Here is a 6,862-nt window from a genome sequence, read left to right on the forward strand (position 1 = left end):
GGGAAAAAAGATGGGATGTGTTCAAGGAACAACACTGGTTTTTACCTATAAATGATGTGTGATGACTTTCAGACAGGCACTTTATTACTGCCTCAAACAAAAACATGTGATTACTGGTGTTAAATCAAAGATTACTTCTTTTTCAACCAACCTGCACCAACAGTGAAGTTTCCCAGGGTAGCAGTTTAATTTCCTTTACTTTAAATACATCTTGTCGCTTTACTGTCACAAGTTACAAATTATGTAATGTGGCAACATTAGTTTGATTATTTCACCTGTATTGTAAGTTAATATTTCACTGTACTTCTGTGTAAATTCTACACTGTATTTTTCAGACCATCAGTCACATCTTTTACACAGACACACACACATACATATATATATACACACAGTGAGAAAAATAAGTATTTGAACACCCTGCGATTTTGCAGTTGTCTCACTTAGAAATCATGGAGGGGTCTGAAATTTTCATCTTAGGTGCATGTCCACTGTGAGAGACAATCAAAAAAAAAAAAAAAAAAAAAAAAAAAAATCCGGAAATCACAATGTATGATTTTTAAAAATAATTTATTTGTATGTTATTGCTGCAAATAAGTATTTGATCCCCTACAAAACAGCAAGAATTCTGGCTCACACAGACCTGTTAATTTTTCTTTAAGAAGCCCTCTTATTCTGCACTCTTTACCTGTATTAATTGCACCTGTTTGAACTTGTTACCTGTATAAAAGACACCTGTTCACACACAATCACACTCCAACCTGTCAACCATAGCCAAGACTAAAGAGCTGTCTAAGGACACCAGGGACAAAACTGTAGACCTGCACAAGGCTGGGATGGACTACAGGACAACAGGCAAGCAGCTTGGTAGAAGACAACTGCTGTGATTATTTATTAGAAAGCTGAAGAAACACAAGATGACTGTCAATCTCCCTCGGTCTGGGATTCCATGGAAGATCTCACTTTGTGGGGTAAGGATGATTCCAAGAAAGCTCAGAACTACACAGGGGGGCCTGGTCAATGACCTGAAGAGAGCTGGGACCACAGTCACAAAGATTACAAGAGTAACACATGATGCTGTCATGGTTTAAAATCCTGCAGGGCAGCAAGGTCCTCCTGCTCAAGCCAGCACATGTCCAGGCCCGTTTGAAGTTCACCAGTGACCATCTGGATGATCCAGAGGAGGCATGGGAGAAGGTCATGTGGTCAGATGAGACCAGAATAGAGCATTTTGGAATCAACTCCACTTACCATGTTTAGAGGATGAGAACAACCCCAAGAAAACCATCTCAACCATGAAGCATGGGGGTGGAAACATCATACTCTGGGAGTGCTCTTCTACAAAGGGGACAGGACAACTGCACCGTATTGAAGGGAGGATGGATGGGCTCATGTATTGCAAGATTTTGGCAAATAACCTCCTTCCCTCAGTAAGAGCATTGAAGATGGGTCATGGCTGGGTCTACCAGCATGACAATGTCCCCAAACACACAGCCAGGGCAACTAAGTAGGGGCTCCATAAGAAGCATTTCAAGGTCCTGGAGTGGCCTGGCCAGTCTCCAGACCTGAACTCAATAGAAAATCTTTGGAGGGAACTGAAACTCCAAACCTGAAAGCTCTAGAGAAGATCTGTATGGAGGAATGGGCCAAAATCCCTGCTGCAGTGTCTCCAAAACTGGTGAAAAACTCTGTAATTGAAAACAAAGGCTACTGTACCAAATATTAACATTGATTTTCACAGGTGTTCAAATACTTATTTACAGCAGTAACATACAAATAAATTATTAAAAAACAATCACACATTGTGATTTCCAGATTTTTTTTTTTAGATTGTGTGTCTCACAGTGGACATGCACCTAAGATGAAAATTTCAGACCCCTCCATGATTTCTAAGTGGGAGAACCTGCAAAATCACAGGGTGTTTAAATACTTATTTGCCTCACTGTATATGACTTTTTCCCAGACCGAGAAGGGTTGGATGAGTTTTTTGCTGCTGAGTGACTTCCAGCCTGGATTGCCCAGCCTGAACTCCACCTGTCGACCAGCTGCCCTCTCACAGACAGTGACTGTGACTGGGAGGACATCGTTGATGAAACATCATCTGAGGCTGAAGGTCAGGCACTCCAGGACATTGCCACAGTATGGGGTTGGAAACATCATACTCTGGGGGTGAGCTTCTGCAAAGGGGACAGGACGACTGCACCATATTGAAGGGAGGATGGGGTCATGTATTGCGAGATTTTGGCAAACAACCTCCTTCCCTCAGTAAGAGCATTGAAGATGGGTCATGGCTGGGTCTTCCAGCATGACAATGACCCAAAACACACAGCCAGGGCAACTAAGGAGGGGCTCCATAAGAAGCATTTCAAGGTCCTGGAGTGGCCTGGCCAGTCTCCAGACCTGAACTCAATAGAAAATCTTTGTAGGGAGCTGAATTCCAAACCTGAAAGATCTGGAGAAGATCTGTATGGAGGAGTGGACCAAAATCCCTGCTACATTGTGTGCAAACCTGGTGAAAAACTACAGGAAATGTTTGACCTCTGTAATTGCAAACAAAGGCTACTGTACAAAATATTAACATTGATTTTCACAGGTGTTGAAATACTTATTTGCAGCAGTAACATACAAATAAGTTATTAAAAAAAAAATTTCCTGTAAGTCTTCACCAGCTTTGCACACATTGTAGCTGGTATTTTGGCCCATTCCTCCATGCAGATCTCCTCTAGAGCAGTGATGTTTTGGGGCTGTCCCTAGGCAACCTGGACTTTCAACTTCCTCAACAAATTTTCGATGGGGTTGACGTCTGGAGACTGGCTTGGCCACTCCAGGACCTTGAAATGCTTTTTACGGAGCCACTCCTTCGTTGCCCGAGTGGTGTGTTCGGTATCATCGTCATGCTGGAAGACCCAGCCACGTTGCATGTTCAATGCTCTCACTGATGGAAGGAGGTTTTGGCTTAAAAATCTCATGATACATGGCCACGTTCATTCTTCCCTTAACACGGATCAGTCGTCCTGCCCCCTCTGCAGAAAAACAGCCCCAAAGCATGATGTTTCCACCCCCATGCTTCACAGTAGATATGGTGTTCTTGGAATGCAACTCAGCATTCTTCTTCCTCCAAACACGACGAGTTGAGTTTTTACCAAAAAGATCTATTTTGGTTTCATCTGACCACATGATATTCTCCCAATCCTCTTCTGGGTCATCCATATGCTCTGGCAAACACCAGACAGGCCTGGACATGTACTGGCTTAAGCAGGGGGACATGCCTGGCACTGCAGGATTTGAGTCCCTCTCTACATAGTGTGTAGTAGGGGTGTCGGGGAAAAAAAAAATCGATTCACGTCCGAATTGTGATTCTTATTTATTACAAATCTGAATCGATCCAAAATATCCAAGAATCGATTTTTAAAAAGCATTTTTTTAAACATTTTCTTGCTTACTTGCAGCGTGTACTGTTTGTCAGGCAACGGCTTCTGTACTACAGCGTCGCCACGGGGGGGGGGGGGGGGGGGGGGGGGGGGGGGTCCGGCGTGCTTCAAACACTCGTGAGCTGCAGAGTTCAGTGGCTGTAGCTTAGCATGGCGGACGAAGAGCTAATTCAGTCAGCACCGTCTTTGCTGAAGGCAAATGTTTGGGCGCATTTTGGATTTTATTATTTGCTGTGTAAGAAGGAGCTTGACATGACTTATGCAGTGTGCAAAATCTGCAAAATGAAAGTCATGTACTTCGGAAACACTTCAAATCTGCAAGCCCACATGCTACGTCATCACCCGGAGCTAAAAGAGGGGAGCAGCGGTCTCTGCCGACTACTACTGACCAGTGCTTCGCTAAACTGCCAGCCAACTCCGAACGAGCAAAGCAGATAAGTAAATTTACATCTAGAATCACTTGTTTAACCTTGTAAAGCTGCATTTTCTTAAACATAAACATTTTTTAAGTAATATAACTATTTCCCAGAGCTCTTTGAATTGAAAATCGATTCTGAATTGAATCGTCACCCCAAGAATCGGAATCAAATTGAATCGTGAGTTGTTGAACGAGTCACATCCCTAGTGTGTAGCCTTTGTTACTTTGGTCCCAGCTCTCTGCAGGTCATTCATCAGGTCCCTCCGTGTAGTTCTGGGATTTTTATTCACCGTTCTCATGATCATTTTGACCCCATGGGATGACATCGTGCCTGGAGCCCCAGATTGAGAGAGATTATCTATGGTCTTGTATGTCTTCCATTTTTTTTGCAATTGCTCCCACAGTTGATTTATTCACACCAACCCGCTTGACTATGGTAGATTCACTCTTCCCACATCTACAATTTTCTTTCTGGTGTCCTTCGACAGCTCTTTGGTCTTGGCCATGGTTGAGTTTGGAGTCTGACTGTTTGAGGCTGTGTGTGTATAGGTGTTTTTTATACAGATAACAAGTTCCAACAGATGCCATTAATACAGGTAACAGGTGGAGGAAGAAGAGCTTCAAATCAAATCAAATCAATTTTATTTATATAGCGCCAAATCACAACAACAGTTGCCCCAAGGCAGCTTCTTAAAGAAGAGGTTATAGGTCTGTGAGAGCCAGAAATCTTGCTTGTTTGTGTGTGACCAAATACTTATTTTCCACCATAATTTACAAATAAATTCTTTAAAAATCCTACAATGTGATTTTCTGGATTTATTTTTCTCATTTTGTCTCTCATAATTGAAGTGTACCTATGATGAAAATTACAGACCTCTCTCATCTTTCCAAGTTGGAGAACTTGAACAATCAGGGGCTGACTAAATACTTTTTTTTTTCTTCTTCTTCTTCTTTATTAGAAGACAAAGACAACATGACAACATAAAACAAAACAGGCATTAACGAGCACTGGCAACAATGGTAATATAAAGAAATAAATGCATGAGGATAATAACCATATAACATAAAACAATAGACGTGATACACAAGGAGGTATATATACATATGCATACATACATACCCACACACACACACACACATATACATACATATATACACATATGTACATGTATACATATACACATACATACATACCCACATGCACACGTCTACAAAACACATATCTGTGTATATTAATAGCAATAATCATAACAACATCAATCCATACCACAGCAACAACAGCGATTAAACAACCTTTCAAAATAGTGTGACATTGATTATTGCGTTGTATCTGACCCATTCTTCTTTTTTTTTTTGTCGTCTGTGTGTGGGTCTCATCATGTATGGTGCATTAAAAACATTGTGGAATGTAGTGCATTAAAAACACACAGGCATAAATGTAGGGTTAGAATGGACAGGATCCTTGAATGCGCAGTGTTTTATTTTTAATTATCTTTAATGTGTATATATATTAAATATATATATTAATTCAACCTGTCCTTGTGTTGTTGTCACTATTAGTATTTCATGCAGCCGTTAATCATATAAGAAATCATAAAATCTCATACATACATATACACATACACACACATATCATGTCATATATCATATGAAAACAATTATAATATCAATAATTATTATATTACCATCAATAATGAATACATAAATAGCCTAAATTTATATATATATATATATATATATATATACATACATACACACACACACACCCAAACATATCTACATATACACATACACATATATCATGTCATATATCATATAAAAATAATTATAATATCAATAATTATATTATCAATAATGAATATATAAATAGCCTAAAATAAAAAAAAATTATATACATATGTATATATACACACACACACACACACACACACACACACACACACACACACACACACACACACACACACACACACACACACACACACACACACACAACTGGTGTGAGGTTATGAGAGAAAAGTTATTAATATTGACCAGATGCCAGTGGGCTCTGTGAGGGGGGTAGAGGCGAGTGTGCTGTCAAGAGTGACGTGGTTTTGATTTTTTTTCCTCTCTCTCTCTCTCTCTCTTTCTCTCCCTTCCCCTCCCTTTTTTCCCCCTTTTTCTTTTCCTTTCCCTTCCCCTCTCATTTCCTTCCCTTTCCCTTTCCCTTCTCCTTCTCCCTCCTTCCTTTTCTTTCTTCTTCCCTCCTCTCCGAAAGGAAACTAAAACAATACCAGGTCAGTTAATGTTGAGTGGGAGGGTTGGGATTCTGCTGAGTCATTGTAGGGAGGTGAAGAATATTGCATTGTGATGAAATCTGTGAGAAGATTTCTCCAATAATTGATGTTTATACGGTTTCGTGTTTTCCAGTTCATGAGGATAGTTTTCTTGGCGATGGTTAGAGCTATGAGAACCAGTTTGAAATCTATAGTTTTTTTGGTAATTACTGAAGTGTCCCCTAGCAAGCAGAGTGCGAGAGATAATGGGATGTGGCAGTCCAGCAAGGATGAAAGTGCCTGTGTAACCTGTTCCCAGAAGTGCCTGATGGGGGTGCAGTGCCATGTCGCATGAATGTATGTGTCTCTGCAGTTCTCTGTGCAGTGCATGCAAATTTCTGATGCGAGTCCCATTTTTGATAACTTTTCCCCCGTCTAATGTGTTCTATGCAGTGTTTTGTATTGTATCAATTGTAAATTTGCATTATTAGTCATAAAATAAATATTTTACAGATTTGATTCCAAAAGTTGGCATCGGGAGAAATTGACAAGTCATTTTCCCATTTGGATGTCGGCAGAGATATTTCTTGAAGAGGTTTTAAAATAATTTTGTATATTTTGGAGAGTAATTTTTTGGATGAAGATAGATTAATTAATTGTGATATTACAGGTGATAGTTGTAGATTTGATGATCTGAAATGTATTTTTGTTTGTAGAATTGATTTTAATTGCAGGTATTTCAGGAACTGATTGCTCCC

The 6,862-nt window shown here is 40.1% G+C and overlaps 1 protein-coding gene across 3 annotated transcripts in view; it reads right to left on the reverse strand.

Moving 5' to 3' along the window:
- Window positions 1-6,862, reverse strand: part of LOC117512040 (lysosomal amino acid transporter 1 homolog) — a 68,147-nt gene that overhangs the window by 11,753 nt on the left and 49,532 nt on the right. The gene's annotated exons all lie outside the window — the stretch shown is intronic.

This window comes from Thalassophryne amazonica, chromosome 6 (assembly GCF_902500255.1).
Source record: "Thalassophryne amazonica chromosome 6, fThaAma1.1, whole genome shotgun sequence".
Classification (NCBI taxonomy): domain Eukaryota; kingdom Metazoa; phylum Chordata; class Actinopteri; order Batrachoidiformes; family Batrachoididae; genus Thalassophryne; species Thalassophryne amazonica.